Source organism: Buteo buteo, unplaced genomic scaffold (genome assembly GCF_964188355.1).
Source record: "Buteo buteo unplaced genomic scaffold, bButBut1.hap1.1 HAP1_SCAFFOLD_103, whole genome shotgun sequence".
Classification (NCBI taxonomy): Eukaryota; Metazoa; Chordata; class Aves; order Accipitriformes; family Accipitridae; genus Buteo; species Buteo buteo.
Window position 1 is genome coordinate 50,378 of NW_027439267.1, and position 21,934 is coordinate 72,311.

Below are 21,934 nucleotides of genomic sequence, written 5' to 3' on the forward strand. Positions count from 1 at the left end.
CCGCGCAGCACCGTCCCTTGCCAGCGGGTCGGACTGACTTGGAGCAGCGCTGAGAGTTGGGAAAGATGGGCAGCAGAGCCTGGTACACACCTGGGCTTCCTGACCTGCTGGACCTTCCTGCTTCTTTTAAGTCCCCATCTCCTTCTCTCTTCCTTCTTTTCTTTTCTCGTTGGCATTCCTTCTCCTCTGCCCAGGCCTGTTTTCTCTTTCTTTTCTTTCCGTTTTCCTTCTCCTGGGGGGAGCCTGCAAACCTTTCCATCCCACAGTATGATTAGGTAGGTAAAGCCAGGATCAACTAGAATCAGTTCTTGATTTACCCAAAGCTGACTCATTTCACCTTCTTTCCTCTGAAACGCTCTTTAGTCCTTCTGTGCATCCCAGGGAGTCTACTGTGCTCCCTGGGGTGGCTGGAGCCAAAGCAACGGGTGCCTACAACAGAAATGTCAGAGTCAGCAGGTGGCAAGGGACACCCTGGAGTAGCAGGCGACTGTTTGGCAAAATGCTGCCTTAGCCCTACAGAGAAGATCCTCTGGCTGGTTTGCATTAGCCCGTTCTTCCAAGGGCCTCACTTTGGAACACAGGGTTCACACGGGTGTGTGACACTCAGTTCGTTTCTGGCAGCTCAGCAAACACGGGGATACCGTGTCTCGGGTAGGAGGGTAGCCCCTGATGGAGCTGCCATACCTCTGACATTTCGGACTCCACCACCGCGTCTCCCCCAGCTTCTTTGAGGACATCCAGCAGAGAAGCGGGTGGTGTGTGCAGCAAGGCTTCTGCCTGGTGGTCCTTGTCTGCTCTGCCTGCAGGGCCACTTTGCTCTTCCAAATGCAGGTCTAGAAAGGAAAAGCACGTGCAGCAAAGTGACTCCTTGGAAGTAAAGCACACCTAAAGCAAAACCCACCCAAAGCCCTACACCAGCTGTCTTCTCGACATTGAGGTTTCTGGTAGCCCAAGCCCCAGCCTGGGACAGCCCTCAGTTCCTCCTCATACCTGTGGCTCTGTCCATGGGGGCTGCCGACTCCCCGGCTGATGGACAGGAGCGGCCAGCCATCTCCTCCACAAAGATGTCACCGCAGTTTTCAATGAGAAACGCCACCAGCACGTTCACCTGCACACATCAAACCCTCAGTCTCAACCCAGGTGCCTGAAAATGTATCACACAGCCCTTCCCACTCCCGACCCTTGCCTCTGCGCAGGAGGCTGTGGTTGTGGGGCTGCTCTTGCAGGCAGCCACCCCACCAGCATTCGCTCAAGAGAGGAGGCAGCCAGGGACCTCTGAGCAGCCAAGCTCGGATGGGCCGGCAAGGCTGCAGCCGGCTGCTCAGTACAGCGCACCTTCTCAGTCACCGCCAGCATGGCCTCAAGGGGGAGCACGTCCTCGTTAGGTGGGCTCAGCAGATTTGGCCCAAGGCAGATGGCCAGGTTGCTGGCGGTCATTCTGCTGCTGGAGGCGTTGTGGCCGATGTGCTGGAGGAGGGCCAGCAGCCGCTTGAGGAGGACGAGATTGGCTCCAGGCAACTTCTCGGCCACCCTGAGGGAACAGGAACTCAACGTTAATAGAGCAGATGTTGCCCACAGCTGTCCCCAAAGCTTGCCCAACACAGGTGGGTTGCGCAGCTTTCCGGGTGCTCTCAGCCAGCGGCCAGTGCTCCTGCGCTTCAGGAAGGAAGCACGGCGTTGCTTCCCAGCTCCTCATTTCACCCAAGCCCAGGCAAGGGAAGGCTCCCTCTCCGTGCCCTTTCCCCCGAAATCTAAGCCCACCGCAGCAAAAGCAAGCTGTCAGAAGACACAGCTTTTTAAGGAGACCGTCCCTTTTCAGGCAAGTCCCAGGCCTCTACCAGTCCCTCCTCAACAGGCAGGCTGCTGCCCACACTTACGCTTTCAGCTCTTCAACCTTCTCCTCCTTGCCGCTCTTCTGCATCGCTGCCATCCAGTCCTCGTAGAGGTCTGTCACGAGGAGCTTGGCGGGGATGCTTCGGAGGAAGTCCTGCAATGCCAGGGGCTCCAGGTGAGCCTCTAAACACTCCAGGCCAGCCAGGAGCTCTTCCAGCTGCAGGTCAGAAGCGCTCACCTTCAAGATGACGGCCAGCAGCAGCGCAGGCTGGCTGCCCAGGTCGACATCCGCACCGTGGTCCAGGGCCTCCCGCAGCTCACGAAACTCTGTCCTGCCGGCAGCTCTTCGGAATATCCCTTCTGTCGACGGTCCTTCCTTGTGCAGGACAGCCAGCATCTCCTGCAGGAGGGGCAGGAGGACAGTTGCTTGGCTGAGAAGCTGCCTTCCAACAGCAGTGACCAAAGCACTGCCCCAGATCCTGCTCCTTGCCCCCCGCAAAGGGGGCTGGCACCAGAAGCGTCTTCTGGGGGTGAAGGGCCCAATCCCCCATCCCCGGAGCTCCTGGGGACACCCACCTCCCCTCTGGAGCAGCGGGAGGGAGGGCTGGGGACCCCCTGCCCAGGCTGGCTTACCTGGATGGGCCGGGGCAGGGAGCCGTCCTCCCCGCAGAGGGCTGCCAGGGGCTGGCCAAAGAGCGCCCTGCTGCAGCCGGAGCCCACCTGCCCTGGCGCCTGGGCAGCGGCCAGGGTCCTCCGATGAGCAAAGGGCCAGGGCAGCCCCATCCTCTTCCTCCTCCTGATGGTGTTCCCTCCTTCCGAAAAGGAAAATGGAGCAAGAGCGTGTCAATGGAGACAGCTGGGCCAGCACTCCCGGAGCCTGCCCTGCCTGCAGCACGGTGCTGAGGGCTGAGGCAGGATGGGCAGGGAGCCAGCAGCTGGAACCACAGCTCCAGCTCAGCGGCTCCAGCTCGGAAGCTCTTGAGAGCCGGCATGCCACCGGGACAACCTGTCCCAGCCCTCGCCCTGCCCTCCTCCAAACTGTGGGCAGCAGGAGAGGCTCTGGGTCCCCGCAGAACCACATCCAGCGGCTGCTGCCCAGCAGGTGTCCTTGCTCGTCCAGGTGACGTCCTCCCTTGGGGTGCCGCACCTGCATGGAGACACTCAAAGGACAAGTGAGCACAGCTCAACCATTTGCAGGACAATGTGCTTCTTTCCAGAACTCACCTGGTGAGCCGCAAAGTCCCCCAGCTTTGATAGATGGGGCTGTCGGTGGCCTTTGCCCTTGCTTGGGACGATCCTGCAAGAAGCAGGCTGCGCTTAGAGAGCAGCCCCGCAGCAGAAAGGGCCACCGGCGAGCTGCCACCCGGCACCAGCAGCCTGAGCGCGGCAGAGCTGGGACCCTCTGCCCTCCTGGGCTCTCTGCCCCACACGGCAGGCTTCCCCCCAGCGCCGCCAGCGAGGATGTGCTGGCATGCCTGGTGGCTCCCCAACCCTCTACGCTCCCCGAGTGGCACCGTGGGACGCTCCCTCCCTCCATCTCTGCCTTACAAGCTCACCCCGCTGGCCGCAGACGCCGGCACAGCCAGAGACGGGTGAAAGGCAGCCATTCTCACCTCTGCCTGGCCCTCCATCAGCCTCTCCAGGCTCCTGGTGCTGAATGTCCTCCACTGGGCAAGAGAGAAGGAGCGGAGGAAGGTGAGCAGCAATGCCTCAGGACCAGGGCTCGGGGACAGAGCCCAGACCGGGGAGACACTCACGGTGTGGCGGCAGCTCAGCTCCTTCTCCAGGGGTCTGAGGGAGGGGAGACGGGTCACGCGGGCTCTCTTGGCTCCTCCTGGTGTCCTGTGCACCGGCAAGGGACAGGGAGAGAGCAGGCTGAGCCCCAAGCTGCCCCTTCTCTCCTGTGAGGCAGCTCTGCCCGAGAGCTGCCCGCAGCCGCGAGGGCACCTCTCCCCAGCTGGGGAGCTGTGTTCCCCCGTCCGGCTGTGCCTGCAGCATCCCCGCGGCTTACCCCAGCAGCGTGCCCACCCACAGCTCCTTCAGCGCCCAGGAGCTGCAGAAAGAGAGGAGAACCAGCGTCAGGACCCGCTGCCCCCCAGCCCGTGGGCAGAGGCGGGCGCCTGTGCAGCCCTGCCCCGTGGGGAAGGACGCCGGAGTGGGACAAAGCCCCGTGGGGCAGGACAGAGACGCTGCCCAAGCCCTGGCTCCCCGTGTCCTGCCAGAGCAGCTGCTTTTGCCCTTCTCTTCTGGGGACCCAAAGGGCACCAAGGGATGCAGGACCTGGCAATGCCCCCATCCCTCCCTGCCAGCGTGCTTCCCGCTCCCTGCCCAGGCTCTGCACGCAGGGCAGAGGCCATTCACAGGATGGCGTGGGCACGGTTGTGAACCTCTCCTGCCCGACCATGGGACGTGGCACCACGACTCACCCAAAAGCGGCAACACAGGAGCCGGTGGACCAGACGAGGATGACGGAGGTCCTGTCCTCATCGCCGCCTTCCTCCTCTTCCTCGTCCCCCGCTGCCTCCTTTCCGCCGCTCAGCACCCACAGCTGGTCCAGGGCCAGGCGGAGCTGTGGGCGCACGCTGGTGCCGCGTCTGCAGAGAGCAGACAGGAGAGGCAGGCGGTGAGCTGGAGGTGACCTCCTGGGGATCCCCCCGGGCAGAGCCCCGTCCCCCACTTGCCCTTGGGACAGACGGACGGACAGCGATGGGCGCCTCCAGCACCCACCAAGGTGCCGGGGCCTGGGGCTGGTGCCGGGGTGTCCCTGCCCCGGGGCCAGGGCCAGGGCTGGGGGAAAGGCGGCTGGGGGAAAGGCAGCTGGGCTCTGAGGGTCTTACTGCAACTTGGCGATCACCAGTTCCTCCTGGAGGAGGAGAAGGCGTCTCTCGCTCCTCTTGCGGCCCCGGGTCAGCCGCACGTCCGCGCTCAGCACCAGCTCGGCGTCGGCGAGAGCCTCCCTGCAGAGCAGAGAGCGGCGGGCATGAGAAAGGCCGCTGCCACCGCGGGTCCCGGCCGTGCCCCCGAGGCACAGGGAGAGCCCACCTGGAGCCGCAGCAGCAGTTGGCCTGGCCCATCCTGCCCGGGAGAGGAGGACCCTCGCCGTGGACCAAGGACGCGGGCCACTCGGCGACAGCGGGGATGGGAGGCGAGGTGCCGGTGCCGGCGAGGTGCTGCTCGGCCGGATCCTGCCTCCTCCCAGCGCTCCTGTGTGCCAGCACAGCTCCGTGCTGCTGTCTCTGGTGGCTGTGGGCTCCAACTGACCAACATTCTGAGCCCAACGACCAACATTCTAAGCCCAACGACCAACATTCTGAGCCCAACGGAAAGTGGGAGGGGCACCCACCCAGTGGGTGAGAGTTCTCTCCAGTATGGCCGTCTCTGCCTGGCACTGGGGAGCCCCGGGCGGGCTGGACGGACCCAGCAGAGGGGAAGGACCGTCTCCCTCCACCTCTTGCCAACGCTTTGCCTCCTGCAGCCCAGGAGGCAGGGAGCCGCCTTTGCCCCAGGGGCACTTTTCTGGCTCGAAATCGCTCCACTTGGCGTCCACCATCACCCCAGGTGTCTGCACAGCTGCTTTCCAGCTGGGTGTCCCCCAGCATTTACTGGCGCAAGGGCTTCTTCGTCCCCAGGTCTCCAGGACTTTGCTCTTCCCCTTGGGGAACTACAGGAGGTTCCTGTCAGCCCCTTTCTCCAGCCTGTCAAGATCCTCCAGGTTGACAGCAGGACCCTCCGGCGCATGAGCCTCTCCTCCCGCTTCTGTGCCACAAGCTGCAAGCTGCCGGAGGGTCCGCTCTGCCCCATCTCCCAGACCAGGGAATGTGAACAGATCCCACGTGGTGCAGCGCAGGGGGGGGCAGACATGCACTTTGATAGGCCATCACTTGTCACAGGAGGTTCAGAAATTTAGGGGAAAAATCCATATTGGTTTGGGTATTATTTACACAGTGCTTCCCCTTTGTATTCCTGCAAGCTATTACAAGGTGTTCAAAATGTCTCCTTTTTCATTTGAATGTCACAGCTCTTCACAGTGCTGATGTTGCGTGTAACACTGGATCAGGTTGTACTCTCGCATAGATTGTTAGGTAGTATGTAGCCTAGATTATTAGGGAGAAGATAGCAGATTATCTGCATTAATTGTGCTAACACCAACGACAGAAGGTTGTGTCTAGCTCTTGAGCCGAAGGATAGAAATCCAAGGCGTCTATTGAACGCAGTGGGCTATTGATCAGCAGATTGAACTCACCGTGTTCAAAAAAGAAAAGGTACGTGAGAAAGGCGTATTCCATCTTGACTGCTACAATGCGTGGTTTTGTAGGTATGAAGATAAATTATCCATGCCCCTCCCGCCACCCCCTTCCAAAAAAAAAAAGGACTAGAGAAAAAAGATTCAACTTCTGGAGCAATGGGGCTTTTAATAGCCAAGTAAATTTCCCTAGATCATTCCCATTCGATGAGCCACTTTGCCTTACATTCTGCCTCTACTTGGTACCAACAGAAGACTCGGTACCTGTGCCATGCTACAGGAGACGTAGAATTTCGTGCTGATCCAGAGCTTTCCACCTACAGCCAAAACCGGGGCGAAGCTTTCCTCCACCTCAGCCACTCCCTGGTGCCTCTTCCCCAGGGAAAGTCTTTCCTCTGTCACTCTGTGCTCATAGCTGGTCACAGGCAATGCAAGCCCCAAGCCTCAGCCACCGTCCCAGGTCACCAACCCCCTTTAGCCATAAGCAAGCTCTCAAACTCCTTTGCGGCTGCAGGAGAAGGGTTGTTAATAGAAATGGATGCACACGGCACAGTCTATTCCAGAATAGCCACAGCGGTTAAAAGCTTTCCGTGTCCTGGATTGGTGGTTTTCAGGACCAGCTCCTGGGTGCCGTTGCACGAGGCTAGCGATAGCTCTATTTCATGCAGGTAATTCAGGCTTAATCCTTTGTCCCCACAGGCCCAGCGGCACAGAAAGTCACCGTGGGCTGTGTTTGAGCAGCCTGCTCCACTGGACTTGTGGCAAACGGCCGCATCCTTGCTCTTCTGTTGTCCGCGTAGGGTCCTGGTCAATACCACAAGCTGTTTTCCCTGGAAATGACCATCGTGGCTAAAGACAGACTCCTCCTTGTGGACGCCAGCCAAGCTGTGGGAACGTCTCTGGCACCCATGCTGTGCCAGCTTTCAACCCCCAAGAGACTGGAACTGAGGCGGGTCCAACAGGAAGAAAATCTGCAATTTTCACTGAAAGAGGGGAGCGACCACCGGCACTGAAGAGCCATTCATATCCTGCCGAAAGCCACAGGGAAATGCAATGTGTGGTGAGCTTAGGCAGGAATACTCCTGTCCGAGGAGCAGCACGCTTGGTTATTAAGGCTTTATCACACTTGGGTGATAAGGCTTTATCCTTGGCTTTCCCGCCGTGCTGACCGCTGTGGCTGCTGCCTGTTCTTTCCTGCCATGCTGGCTGCACCCACCTGTGGGGCTGTCCTTGGGAAGGGCACCAGAACCAAGAAAGCCCCTGGGAGAGGGGCGGGAAGAAGCTTTTCTCCAGAGATTTGCCAGAAACTCTCCAGAGCATCCCTTTTCCAGCCCATGAGATGCTCTGTGTGACAAGGGAAGGTGCCCGTCGGTCCAATGGATGAGGCCCTGCAGGGCTCCCATCAGGGTCCTTTGACCTACCCATCTTCCAGCCACCACTCCAGGGGCTGGGGGTCTCACGAAGGGCAGAGCCCTGTCCCCCACCTGCCGTTGGGACAGACATTGGTGCATCCAGCCATTAAAACCTGCCGAGGTCAGCTAACTAGGAAAAAGAGATGAGCCACACTGCGCATGCCCAAAGGGCGGACACTATGTCAAGGATAACATAAATAAGTATACGATTAGAACAATATAAGCTTGCCTTGCTGTAGGTAACGATATGCACGATAGGCAGAACGATCTCCCATGCATCCAGCGCTGCAATAAAGAATGCCTGCTTTCTAAAACTCCAAAATTGAGCCTCAGAGAGTTTCTTCGACTGGCTTTTTCGGTTACACACCCCTACCTCTGACTGGCAGGACAGAAGAGAAGATCACTCGGGCACCTGTCCCTTTCACTCGTGCCACTCGAGTCCTGCTTGACCTTGCCCGGGTTTTGCTTTACCGTGTCCTGGTGCCCGCGTGGAAAAGGAGCAGGGGAAAGCGGTCTGTGCTTCGAACCAGCGTGCCAGCCTCCCCGTGACATCCCGGAGCACTCCTGGGCGGTCAGCACCACAGGGGCCTCCTATTTCTTCTGGCAAAGTCTCAGCTCCTCCTCTCTTGCTTGCTCCTCCTCCCCCATCCAGATGCTCCTTCTCTAGGTGGTGGAAAGCATATTCTGCTTTCCTTGACTTCCACATGGCCCCTCAGTTTCCAGCAGGCTTCCCACCAGTGCCTCTGCAAGCCTGTTCTTAAGTGCAACCGAAAGGAGAATTTTCTCTTTATTATTCCCACACCTCAGAGGCAATTCTGCTTTCACTGATCTGAATGGAAATTTGTGAGTAAAGATGATGTTTAGATTTGTCTGCAGTGCCACAGTAGACTTCACAGGGCCCTGCCCACCTTCAATAAATGTCAGCTTTGCGTTGCGGTTTTCACTGGAGTGACAGCTACTGAATTGGAGAAGACCCATGGGAGAAAATAAACTGATGACAGAAGTTTTGAACGATGGGCTTGGGAACCACAGATGCGCGTGTTTATGGAGTACCTCTCTTTCAATCTCCTGAGAGGATTTTTTCCTCTCATCACCTGAGTAGGATGGAAATCTTTTCGGTCTGGTGGATTTGGTATTTTTAACTTCACTTTTTACTGTGTTGCGAAAAAAATGCACGCAGCCTTACCGTTTACATCCCACAGTGTTACCCGCTGGGCAGAAACGTCTGAGGCTTTCACATCTGTTCCATACCTCTGCTAACACTCTGCCAGTCTTGATCCGGTCAAATGAGAGCAGCTACTGCGAATAACGTTCTCGACTTCCCCATCTCCTCACTCTGGTTTTCCTCTGTTTCTCAGGCATATGCTTTCTCGAGACTGCATATGAGGGTGAGAGATTACTAAAGTCCTTCCTTATTCCTAAAGGCATCTGAAAACTCTGTTAGGAGTCACTTGCTGTAAGATTATCTCCTGAAGTCATCGCAGAAATATCTAAGATTTCGCAGAAATTCTTTTGAGGCTCAGGAAGGTATGATTCTTTTCTTATGCTCAGTTTCACAAAAGTCTCTGTAGCCTTGGTCTCATCTTCTTTAATGCTACGTTTGAGGATTAGTGGTTCTCCCAAACAGGGTGCCCTGCTGTTGAATTAGCCAGGCACAGCACAGAACCCTTGGTCTGGCCACGGTGAATACTTTTTTGGATAGGCTCAGATGAGCACAGTGAGTTTATGTTGTTTCAAGGATTTGCTGCAACATCTGTGCCTTTTTTGACCCAATACTGCAAGCTGTTTAAAGCCATACACTTCCCCCCCGCCCCGCTCCAATGAACCAGTCTGAGACTCTGTAGAGCACAGGATTATTGCACTATAATATAAGGTATTAATATAGCAGCAAAGCAGTCTTCCTTGCTGGAATACCTACCTAGCCTTCCTACCACGATAATATTGTTTCATAATGGGTGTACTGGAATGAAGATGCTCATAAATGCAACGTGAATATTTGCTGACTGCAGGTATTTTTACAGTGCTGATCCCTCTAATATGGAGGCAGATGTAACAATAGTCACCCGTGTACTTCTACGAGCCTGTGCAATGTTTAGTTTGTTAATGGGCTGGAGAGTGATTTCTGATGATGATTCATGCCTTATCAGAAAGGGAAGAAGTGGATGTGGAAAGGGCAGGAGAGACTGGGAGCTTAAGCTTATAAATCTTGGTAGCATCTGACAGTTCATCCAGTCTCAGTGGAAACTGTTTGGGAACAGCGCTAAGCACTGGATCTCGGTGAATGGTCAGAGTCGGGTGGGAGAAGGCACCGTGGCTTTATTCAGATCTTCCCTTCAGTTGACTTCAGGAAGAGTGGACGAAAACCCTCTTGCAAAGAAGCACTTTTGCATCTTCCTCCAGACTTTGAGGGGTTTTGCCTTTTGATTTCTACTAATGGACAGTCTTTAAAATATTTTCCCCTGGAAAAGTATATTGATCTATGTGTTCCTTACTTATCGATGGGTGTTGCCATTAACTGTTTAGATAAAGAAGCTCTGTTGTATCAGAACCACTAGAGGAATATTGTTACAGAACTGTATGGAAGTGGTGGTATAATTTAACTATGATTGCTCAGACAATCGTAGCAGGTTATTTTTATCAAAAGAATTGGTGCTGACTTGGAGTTGCTAACACTTATGGAAGGTCATTTTATGAAGCATAAATCATGGGTAAAACAAGTGTGTTAAAGGTGATGGTAGGATGGGATTCAATGTGAGCCTTACAGGCCAGGGGAGATTTCATAAAGCAGACAACCAAGTAGATGGCTTCCTTGTGAACTGGTATGCATCTGGGATTAATTTAGGGACTAATGCCATTGCACAGTTGTGGCCTGATAGTACATTTCCCTTAAAGACATTTTTAAATAGGAAGCTGAGGATTCGACTCAATTTGTACAAGTTCCTGTTTCCTCTGAGAAATACTAAGGTTTTGCTCTAAAACTAAAAGATGCCCAAGCTGAAAGAGCCTTAGCTTTCAAACAAAATCAGTGCTTTCCATGGGAAACACCCACAGACTCTTTAAAGATATTTTTCTAGAGCCCTTCACACATCCTCCGCAAAACTACTCCTTTTTCTTCCTAAACAGCTCTATTGGCAGTGTAATTTCTTCAACTACCAAAACACGGGTTTGAAATGCAATTGCTAAACTGCTGTGCAACTTTGGACAAGGCATCTTTAATTTACTTTCTGTCAAATTCCAACAAAGTGGGAAAAACCTGTTTCTTTTTCTCTTTTCACGTTCTGAATGAGAGTAACATAGTTCAGCTGGAAGGGACCTACAAGTCCCTACTAGTCCTCCTGCCTGACCGCTTCATGGCTGACCAAAAGTTCAAGCATGGTATTAAGGGCATTGTCCAAAAGCCTCTTCAACACTGACAGGCATGGGGCACCCACCACCTCTCCAGGAAGCCTGTTTCAGGGTGTGACCACCCTCTTGGGAAAGAAATGTCTCCTCACGTCAAGTCCAAACCTCCCCTGACAGTGTGGTAGCAAATGTCCCTTGGTGCCTTGGTAAGGAACGGTGAGGAAACCGTGCATGCTCTCTACATCTCTGCAGAGTTCCTGCAGAGGGAACCAAACCCCTGTCTTTCACCTCTGGCAGCACCACAACCAAAGGAACGTCTGTGGCCTAGATGCCCTCATTTACAGAGTCTGAAGGTACAGATCCATTTTGGCACCAACGCACAAAATGGCAAGGAGAGTACCTCTCTTAATCTCTCAGTACTCAAAATACTAAATCCTAAAGGAAAAGGAGACTTGCCAGGGTTTCAGATAAGATCTGAACATCTTCCCACAAACCGAGGTAGGCAAAGAACTCTCGGAAAGGTTCAAGTCACAGGTGAGCTGTGGAAGTTTCACCCATGGCTGAAGCGCCTTTGGTATCCCCTATAAACACGGCCAACGGGTGTGTTTAATAGAAAGGCTGCACAGCTGGGTTTCAGTGGGACAAGGGGTTGTGATGGCAATAGCAGCAATGGGCTATTTTGACAGTTTGGAAGAGCTGTCTGTCCTTTGCCTGGCTGGCCTTTGGTCACGGATCCAAATGGTCCACGTCTGAATACCACCAACCTTTCCTTCCACCACACCGGGGTCACCTCCGCGCACTTGTTTCTCAAAGCCTGACTTACTTCCGTGGCGGGCTGTTGGCACCCACCATCCCAACCTATGGCTCTGGTTACGCTTTGGCTTGCCACCAGGCTGCGGCTGCCGAAATCACCCCCCTTACGCCCCACGAAAAGGGGTTGTGTCCAGCCACATCAAGTCCCTGCTCCTCCTGGCTGCGGGGCCACATAGGCTGTAGCTCTGGCGCAGAGAGGGGACAGCGAATAAGGGCGGTCTCTGCGCTGCACGCTTGGTTCCTGCCATGACCCGACAGAAGAGGAACAGCACCAGGCGTCTCCTTGCGAGCCGAGTGGCAGAGGAGGCGCCAGGGACACCCAGCAGCTGGGCCCAGGGCATGGCCGCCAAGGGCAGGGAGAGACCCCCGGGCCTCCTGGGCACAGCGACAGCCCGTGCAATGATTGCTGGAGGTGACTTGTCGGTACGACGCACGCCCCCCGCCGCCCCTCAAGGGAAGGTGAACCTCCGGGGAGGAACGCAGTGCACACGTAAAGGATCGGTTCCATGGTGGCTCCCTAAGCAACGTGACCTGCAACTTTGGACGTCAGCAACACCGGGGAAGCTTGGTACGCTGACTCTGAAAAGTAACACGGAGGGTGGAGCGGAGCCGAGACCCCGCGGCCAGGCTCTGTGATCGCAGGGGTAGGCAACCGGAACGATCGGAATGAGAGCGCTTGGTCCCTGCATTGAATCCACTGAAGCAAGGAGGTAAAATAACGGCGGTTCTGTCGAGCTAACGCCCTACACTTCTGGTTTCTATCACACGTGCCCACTTCTGGGGTACTCACACACAACAGCAGGTCTTTTGGGTGAACTCTGCTCATTATAATACCAAAACACACCTCCACCCCCAAAGGTACCCACCTCCAAGGTGCGACCACCCCCCCACTGAGCACATGCTCTGAATTTTCTCCAGCGTATACCTTTAAAAGCAAACCGAGAGAACTTTATACCAATCAAAGGAAAGGTATGTATGACTAGAGTCACTCAAGCTCCACCGAAAAACTCAGAAAACATAAAAGGGCTTAAGAGAGGAGAAATGTCAGGGAAGACACCATCACAGACAAGTCGGGAGGACATCGCTGACTTCTGGGATCAGTCGATGAGCTGAGCCTCTCTCCCCCCCCGCCACACGGATGCCTATTGCATGAGATTCAAACACTCGGCTGTACCGAGTGCTTCCCCGGGAAACTTAGAATTCTTTAGAGCTCTTTTCTTTCATCATTTCATGCGCTTGTAGGCAACTGTATTGCCACCTGCACGTGCTTTGCAGACAGTCTATTTATCACGGGCAATCCAAAAGCACCTGTACCGTTGCTTTAATAAACTGCGCTGCTCATTCATCTAGTCGTGATGAAAAACAAAAGAAAAGAGAAAGCCCCAAACCCAAACGTAAAGGAGCCTCACCGCCGGAGGACGAGCTCTCCTCTCTCACAGCAGCCTGGGGGAACCACGGGCAGAAGAGGTGAAGCCAGCCCTGGGCTTGGGGTTTGAGGACTGCTCACCGCTTCCCCAGCCACCCTCCCTGGGTGGCAAACTGCTGCAGCACGTTGAAGGCAGAGAGCAGGGCCCAGCTCTGCACCACCAGCGCTTTGCCGGGACACAGGCAGCCTGAGCAGAGCCTGGACCTCCCCGTCCACCTCACCGCAGACAGCCAGAGCACACCCAGACACCCAGGCATCCTCCACGTGGAGGCCACTTCCCACCCCGGCTGGCCAACGCGACGGGCTGCCTACCTTCTTCAAGGACGTCAGCAGTTTGATGCTGACGAAGCCCATCTTGTTCTTCTGGACATGTTTCAGGAGGAAAGCATCCTTGGCCAGGTTCTCGTCAGAGAGCTGGAATTCCACCTGGGACACAACCCTCCTGACCAGCTGCCCGTCAGGGATGGCGTAGCTGCAGTCCAAGAGATCAGCCCCCAGAACATCGCTCGCATCGCAGAAGCTCCCGGCAAAGCAGCAGGGACGCGGGTGTGACTTGGTGGCCTTTGGGATGTGCAGCACCGCCCGGTCCCAGCCACAGCGGTGCAGATGGCAGAGTGTTGAGGAGCGGGGCGGCTCAGCTGCGCTCTGAAATGAAACGGAGTTTTATGGTTTTAGAAGCGCGCTTGCCTTCACACCCCCAGCATCGGTCCCTGCCACAAGTTATGCAGCAGATGGCCTTGCACAATCTTGCAGCCAGAGGTGCCTCACAAACAGAGTGCAATCTCTTTGATTAACAGGATACAGGCCAGGAGAGATCTTTGGCCTCCGGTTCACGGCAGTTGTCCCGACTCCCCAGGCCACACACTGTTCGCACAGCGGGAGCGAGAGGCCTGTGTCCTTGGTACCAGGGTGTCCTTGCTAGTGCCGAATCCTCCAAGCACGAGGAGGGGATGTACTAGCCCCATCCCTGGGGTCCCGTAGAGCGCAAACAGCCCCAGCACCCCGACACCGGACGTTGGGCAGAATCCAGTGCTTTTCTGGGAGCACGCGGCGGTGGGTACCGTCTCCTCCTGGGTGTCACGCACCCAGGGAAAGCGCCGCCCCCTCCGAGGGGGATCCAGAGCTGCTGCTTTTCCCATCAGGAGACTAAAAGACCTGACAGCACTACTGGAGCAAGGGCTGGGGGAAAGCGTGCCACCGAGCGACACCGCGTGACCTTCCTTTGCGCCCTCGAGGTCCTTTTTCCTATTTCTGCCTCGCTCCGGTCAACGCAGCGAACAGAAGCACGGGCAACAGTCACAAATGCATTTGCCATCTGGCGCAAGGAGGCTGCGGCTGCAGCTTGGTCCCCGCTCGGCTCGGCTGCATCAACTTGTTCTTCTTCCCCCACCGGAAAAATACTGTTGAAAGCAAAGAGGATTTGCACCCGCAGACCCCGGGAGCCGCCTGTAGGCCCCAGGGGCACCCCAGCCTCCCTTAACCCTTTCCCTCCCCAGGACGAGCTGGGGAGGCTCTTGGGGGTGGGGCTGAACACAGGGAGCCCCCGCATTCCTTCCGGGGAGACGCCAAAGAGTCCTTGGCAGCCAACGGCCAGAAGGGACCATGGCGCGGCCACCAGTGCAGCTCCCACCGCGTGGGCCCTGGGGCCCCCCGGCGCCCCAGCTTTTCCAGCCCTTCGTGCTCCCCAAAACCTTCTACCCTCAAGGTAGGGACCGACCACAACCCCTGCAGGCCAGGGATGCTTTTGGGGACCAAGAGCGGAGGTGACCGCCGGCCATCGCTCCTGTCTCTCTCTTTTAGGCTCAGCCAACCTGTGCCGCCTGCCCGCGTGGGAGCAGCCCTTCCCTGCAGCCCAGGCACCCCAGGCCCCCCAGGCACCACCAGCAGGTATGGCACCCCAGTCTGTTCTGGCACCTTCGCCATCCCCATCACACCCGTTCCCCCGGCACTTTTCGCATGGGGGTTCAGCAAGCCCCGGTGAGCATCCTTGCCCTCGCCTGGGCGGTGCGTGCCCAGGAAAGCTCATCTGCAGAGAATTCCCCAAATATTTGGGGCCACCTCTCCCATTTCACCTCCTAGACGCGAGCCTCCTCCCTGATTTGCAACCCCGTCCCACCGGCACAGCAGCTCACCCCATGGGGATCGCCCCAGCCACAAGCTCCCCACGCCCCTGGCCCAGAGCTGGGGGATGTCGGCCATCGGGGGCCGGCTCGGCGGGTGCCCCTGGAGAGTCCCCCCGGCCCAGCACGGCTCCCCCTCACCCACACAGGTCTGCAGAGGGCTCCATGTGGCTGCCTCTTCGATCCCCGGGTCTTTGGCATCCAGTGGACAACCACCCACCTGCCTCCACCGGCCACCGCCACGCTCGGCCAAGGCGCCGCTTCTCTGCTGGGTGCTGCCCTGTGGGGTCCCGGGGGCTGCGGGGCCCCCCTGGCCTGGACAGCCCCAGGGACCCCCCAGGGCCAACCACAATACCTCGCACCCTACAAAAATCAGAGGAGTGGGGTGGCCCCAGCCCCTCTGGAGCTGCCAGTGTCCATCCCCGGCTACCAGCACATCGAGGGGCAGTTGGCACAGATCAACATCCCCAGCACGGCCACCCCTGTGGGGGCACCCCTGGGCAGCGATGTCTCCCCCAGCCCCTGCGCTGCCACCCACAATCAAGCCACTGGGGACACCGCAGGCGACCTTGCAGTGTCCGAGGAGATGCTCCTGGAAGAGGCCCTAAGGCTCTTCGATTGCTCCCTGGATGGAGTGGGGGTCAGCCAGGATGGTCCCAGCAGCGGCCCCATGCCTGGGGACCCTGCTGGCACCAGCGGAGAGGGGAGAGGGATGGCCCCAGCCCCCCCAGCGATGCCAACACCCATCCCCGGCCACAAGGACATCGAGGGGCCGTTGGCCAAGATCAACACCTGTGGCATGGCCACCCATGTGGGGGCACCCCCAGGCAGTGACGTCCCCCCCAGCCCCTGCGCTGACCCCCACAATCAAGCCCTTGGGGAGCCTGTAGGTGAACTTGCAGCGTCTGAGAAAGTGCCTCTCCAAGAGGCCCTAGTGCTCTTTGGTTGCTCCCCGGATGGAGTGGGGGTCAACCAGGATGCTCCCAGCAGGAGCTCTATGCCCGGGGACACTGGTGGCACCGGAGCAGCCACCCCCAACCGCGACTTCAGCTCGCTCTCGCTGCCTGAGGAGCTGCTCACCCCTGACTACTGCATCCCCGAGCTCAGCAACATCATGCTGAGCCTAGAAATATTCAACATCATCAGGATGGAGCCCCAGGAGCTGTGAGAGGATGCCGGGATGGACCTGCCACCATCCCCACCTGCCACGGCAGGCAAGCGGAGGAAGAGGCAGGCGCAGAGCTCCTTGCCAACGCCACCCAGCAAGCGCAGGGCTCTTGCAGCCAACGTGGGGGTGTGTGTGGGGGGTGGGGATTAGACAGGGGTGAGAGGGATGGAGATGGGGGGAGTGGGGGGTGGGAGAGGAGGCGTGGGTATTTGTTGAAGGGGAGGTCGGGGAGGGGGGTAGGGAGGGGTTAGACCAGCTTGGATGGGACCTTTTCTCTTGTCTTTTCAACTAAAAGCTCATTCTCCAGAACCGCTCCCTGCCTGTGTGGGAGGGGGAGGGAGAGCAGGGGGCACCAAAAAACAGCACCCGAGAGGTGCAAAAGCCCTGCTGAGCCCCAGATCCGAGCCGGGGAAAGCCCCGAGGGGAACCGAGCCACCCCCAGGGCCGAGTCACCACCAGCGGGGCAGGCAATGGTGGGGCGGCACACGGACGACTCCCCTCTCCCCTTCCCCAGGGGGAGCAGCCCTTTGGTGGGGAAGCCAGGACAGACAGGTCCCTGCAGGACTCACGGGCACGGCCCCACACAGAAAGCAGCACGCAGCCCCTGCGACAACGACAGACCTTGGGGGCCGGGGGGGACACAGGCACACACGACAGCAAGGGCTCCAACGCCTTCATCTTGAACCCCACCAGCGTCCCCTCCAGTGGGGACGGGGCTCGCTGCAGAGCCCTTCAAAGCCTCAAGACCATCACAGCCTTCCTCAGGTCCCACTGACCTCAGCCCCGGAGAGCCCAGCTTTGCCTCACTGACACAGCAAAATAACCCCAAATCACCCCAAGAATGGCGAGGGAGGGAGCTGGGGGCCAGGCAGGGACCCTCCTCCCCTTGTCTGCCTGCACCCATTTACACCCATTTACCAGCAAAACTCTCCCTGCAGGATGCAATTTGGTGGGAGCAAGATTTGTGGGTATGTCTGCACCCAAAACGCAGCAGTACGTGGCACCCTTTAACTGGTGTTCTTCCCAAGCCCATTCACCTTTGCAGAAAAAGGGATTGTCATCCTGCACATGGCACAAAGCAGGACACACACAGCCCATGGTGGCTGAGAGGGTTATAAGGGAATAAAGGCACTGAGCTGGTAAATTCAGCCACCAGCACTTGAAATCAGACAGTGAGTCCCAACTCAAGAAGCGCTCGCTCTCCTCCCTGCCATCACGCCTCACCATCGAGCTATTCAAGCCGTGCCATTGTACCAGCTGTCCCAAGGGTGGCCCACAGCATCTGCCCAGCTTCAGCAGGCACCAAGGCCAACCCTTACGCTTCCCCTGCCTGACCCTCCGACTCAGCTCCAGCCCTTCTGGGGCAGCCCGTGCAATTTGCCATGAGCTGCTGTTAACACTCACGGGCCCACTGACAGTACTGGATTTACTCCAGTTTATGTCAGGAACAGTGAGCTCACCCAGGACATTCGGATTCTTCCCATCCTCCCACCAACCTTATTCATAAACAGCGGTTGGTTTGGTTTTTTTTAAACAGAGTATTTTAGGTAGATGTAATTACCGTGAAATGCAGCAAGAGGTCAGCAGACTGCATCATCACACAGACGGTCCAGGAGATGAGACGCGGTGAGCCGGGAGGACAGAGTCAGCCCCTTCCACCGTTCAGCCCCTGGAAACACTTTGAGACAACCAGAGGGTCGGGCTGCTCCAATACAGCTCTCTCACTCCTGGCTCTGGAGCCTTCTTCTCACATTCCCCACATCCCTTCGGCCTTTCTAATCACAGGCTTTAGGGTCCCTACATACGTCCGTGAGCAAATATGGATTTGCCTGCACTGCCTACAGATCATAATCTAACTCCACACACCTTAAAGAAGCTCAGCGCACACTCCACGTTCTTACAGCTGCTTTGATTGCAATTCAGTCTCTAGTACATTACCCTTATTTATAATGCCAGGGCTTCAGCATGGTGCCTCAGGCACTCTAAAATTATTACAGGGCCCTTTTGACTTGCAATTCCCTTCCATTCAATTCCATTTTTAGTTGTCAGCAGAGACTCCCATTGACCAGCGGTGGAAGACAACCGTGCGCAGGCAGACAGCACTACTGCATGTTAAGCCAATCCTATAGAAATTACTTGCACGCGGCTCAACGCGACGGGTCATCTCAGTTTGAATGAGAAACACCGGGTCTGGAAGAGCAGGTGGCAGAGTGCTCCTGGGTGCAGCTTCCTTGGAGAGGTGAGACATCCAGGCTTGGAGCAGCACCAGGGGTGCTCAGCTGCAGCCCCTCGACAGTGCCATCCGTCCGGCTGATGCAGCCATCATTTAAAAAAACGGCGAAGGAAAGCGACTTTAACAATCAGAGCTCCGGTGAAATCAAACTTCAATTATTTACCAAATCTCACTTTTACAGTCACCTAGCAGCAAACCAGTTTCCACGGCTGGTACAAAATATTCAAACCATCAAAATATTTAGACATACCATACAGAATGTATGGAAATATGCTATCAGTTCCCCCCTTTCTGTTTGAGGCTACTAATTCTTTTAGTAGTCTCACTTGAACATAGCTTGTGTCACAGTTGCGCACAGCGTTCTTTATCTCCTTCCTTCCGTTCATTTATGCTAACATTAACAGGCTGTATTTAAGAGAAATGCTACTAACTTAGACAAATCTTTAAGTTGACAGCTTACTTAGCTGTATTTAGGAATACATGAACTAATCTACAACCATGCTGTTTTAGAAGAAGGTACCTTTCATATTCCTGGGTAAAAAAAACATTATATACAAAGACATTCTATGTAAATTTTATTTAATGGATATATCCTTTCAGCATTTTTTTTTTCAATATAATGACACCATTTCTTCAGCTAGAGAAAACAGTGAATTGCAGAACTACAAGAAATGGATTCCTGAGGATGACAGGGAGGTAAGTATTTTGTTGGCGAGTTATCGATGGGTTTATTTGCTTTTTTCTTATTTAATCTAGTGATGACTTTCCCCTTTGCCTGTTCTCAGCCAGGATTCACTCTAACAGCTGGTGACCAGGCAATCACACTCACTCAGTAAGTTATCAAACACCAGAGGCCTTCATTTGCATAGCCATGTTAATCTGCTGTTCACAGCACATCCTTCGGTTCACTTTTAATAAATAAATCCCACAAAGAAAATAGCAGAGGGGAAGGAAGGTTGCTGTGCTGCTTTCCAAAGCAAGCAGTAGCTCAGGCAGCCTCAGAAGGGATGGTTCTGCCCACTCTACTGAACAGAACAGCATCCTCCTCTGTGAGTACTACTGCTGCTTTCACGAATAGGCCCTCTGAAATAAGGTGCTCAGCATAAGGGTGAAGAATCAAGCCCCAAATCAGTTAACTGCTGGGCCAGTTCCTGGCTTTGCATTTCCCATGACAGTCAAAAGGAAAACGCATTCCTGCACTCTAGAGACAACATTTTTGATTTTCAGGCAAACTTTTTTCTCCTGTACCACCAGACCCTGGAGCCTGATGCATAGTTAGATGTTGAGGATTTCTTGGCTGGGCAAAGGCATGTGAGCAATCCAGCCGCTATGTGGGAACGAAGCATAAGTTTACAAAATACTGTGTCCTTGTGCGCTGGGAAAAAAGAAGATAAGAAGAGCCTGTCCTGACAAGCAACACCTGGATGCTGAAGAATGAGATAAGTAACTGCATCCACTGTGACCTTGGCAAGGTTTCATAGACAACTTTGAGAAAGTTCCCATGAGAAAATTGCGGAACCTACATAGCTGCAAACCACAAGTAGGTGTGTTTTAGTAACGAATAAACATTAGCAATGTACCAATCATATTAGGACTAGTAGGCATAATTATCGTAAGCTGTATAAATATGACCTATCTGTGCAAATAAAGTGAATCACTTCTATCACTCATATTGAGTCGTCTTCAGTGCATTCCTCTGCCGCTCGCAGTTAGACTTTTTCTAACCTTGACACATCACTGCTATTGCAAAAGCTCCAACAAATTCCTTTTGCTTTCTGTTCAAGGAAAGTTTCACCAATCTCCAGGAGAAAACAGCAGCCCCAGTTTAAATCCAGCCTGTGCCTTCTCTGCGCAGATAGTATGAAAGAAAAAACAAGAGGTGAAGTGTAAGCCAAAGTACCGCTGCTTTCCTAACCGACTAAAAGCACGAAGACCTCATCCTTGAAACAACACAGTAAATGACCCTGTGACAACAAGCACAATCCCACAGAGGTCACCAGATGCAGAAACACATCCTTCTTTCTCCAACACCTTTTCCCTTGGCCCCCCCTCCAAACAGCGCTCGTGCGGGCTCCAGATGTCTCCTACCTCGGAAGCACCTTCTGCCACAGCAGCAATGTTCTTCTGCAGAGTTCGACACCTCTGTCACCCCAACCTTAATCACAGGATGAATAAAGGGCCTGACAAAGTCTACAAGGGGTCCATCTTTCTCAGCCTTGTCCTCTTTTTTTAAGCTGCGGGGCTCTTGTCTGAATGACATTTTTCTAAGTACAGCTGGTAGATGAGTGTTGGAAATCGGTGCCAGGAGCTGAGGCTGGAAGAGAAGACAGGATTTTTGAGCTGGAAGGCGCGGGAGCCTGGGAGGGGGCAGAAGAGGGGCTCTGCAGCAGAGCGAGGGGCTCTGCAGTGAGGGGCTGCCAAACAGGGCGAGGCGCAAAGACGCCTGCGATGACGACTCGCTGGGCAAGTCTGTATTAGCGACTATAGTCTCCGAAATCACTCCCCTTCCACCTTCTGGAAGGAGCGGGGCGGGAAGATTCTCCCTGTGGGAAGCAGTCTGGGACAGGACGTGGGGGACACGTGGGGTTTGCGGAAGGGCTCTGAGCGAGCAGCAGAGGCTGCCGAGGCAGTGGTGCATCAGGAGCTCGGGGCAACAGGGGCAAGGCCTTTCCCTCCGTGCTGTGCCCCCACACTTACATCTGGACACCTGTGGCCAGGGCTACACTTGGGGCTGGAGTACGCAGGCAGGAGCCCTGCTGCCAGCTCACCCCCTGCTTACACACCTACCCCACGCACAGCACTGCTGCCTCCTTCTCCTGACCAAGGAAGCAACAGCCATAAGCTACCTCTCCAGCACGTGCAAGCAGGCCAGTACACTTTCAAACGCGTTTCCTCTAAAAACATCCCAGACAAAACAGATGCCAAGAGCGACAGTGTCATTCTCTGCCTCCAAAGAAGCGGGGTACTGCTGAGACTGTCCACTGCACACAGAGAGAGCGCTTTCCACCAGCCGTACCAACACACCCTCACCAGGTATTGCCTGTTGATTAATTACTTGCACTAGCTGATCTTCCCCACGTCGACTTTCGGAATGTTGGGCCATTATGGGACTTGGATTCCTCCCAGTACGAGGCAACAGCATCTTTTTAAAGAAATAAAAATAGCACTGCTAAATGGGTACAACTACCTCTCATATTACTAGAGTTACCACAGAACGCATCGTTGGTAGAATTCCACTCCGTCTGGGTGACTCACTCTCTCGATGATTTTTTGAGCCCTTACATCTTAGCAGTTTACTGAAAAGGCAGGGGTTTTTTGGACAAAAGCCCAAATAAAATACTTCG